The 604-nt window shown below is 47.4% G+C and overlaps 1 protein-coding gene across 4 annotated transcripts in view; it reads left to right on the top strand.

Annotated features, from left to right (window-relative positions):
• The window catches only part of LOC106099584 (protein ultraspiracle homolog), a 33678-nt gene that overhangs the window by 24274 nt on the left and 8800 nt on the right, over positions 1 to 604 (top strand). The gene's annotated exons all lie outside the window — the stretch shown is intronic.

Here is a 604-nt window from a genome sequence, read left to right as displayed (position 1 = left end):
AAAACAAAACCCTAAACATGGATTACTCACAAGTGCAAAGCAATATGGACGACATGATTAAGATGTTTAACACTAAGATGGCTGAGTTTCAAGCTGATCTCCAACAAGCCAGCTCACGTAAGCCACCAAACACTATTGCAGCACTTAACACAGAATTTCAAACTTTTAAATCATTTGTCTGTGGTGCACTTAATATTCTCCGAGCTGAGGTTGATGCGCTGGCAAGAGGCCTTGACCGTGTGGAGACACGGTCCCGGCGTAAAATGTTGCTAGTGCACGGCGTTCCGGAGGCTAAAGACGAAAATGTTGCTGGTGTTGTCGTGGCATCTTTGACCTCAAGGTGCAAAGTGGCTGATATTACTCCTGCCTGTATTCGCACCTGCCATCGTATGGGGAAGCCCAAGGAGAATGCCAATTCCAAGCCCAGGCCTATTGTCATTAAATTCAACGACGTATCACTCCGTGACAGAGTATGGCTGGCCAAGAAGGCCCTCAAAGGATCTAAAATTACACTCTCCGAGTTCCTCACTAAACCTCGTCACAGCACACTCCTGGCGGCCAGAGAGTACTTCGGTGTTTCTTCATGTTGGACCCGTGATGGCTA

This window comes from Papilio polytes, unplaced genomic scaffold (genome assembly GCF_000836215.1).
Source record: "Papilio polytes unplaced genomic scaffold, Ppol_1.0 DF824102.1, whole genome shotgun sequence".
NCBI classification, from domain to species: Eukaryota; Metazoa; Arthropoda; class Insecta; order Lepidoptera; family Papilionidae; genus Papilio; species Papilio polytes.
This window is presented reverse-complemented; position numbering and strand designations above follow the sequence as displayed.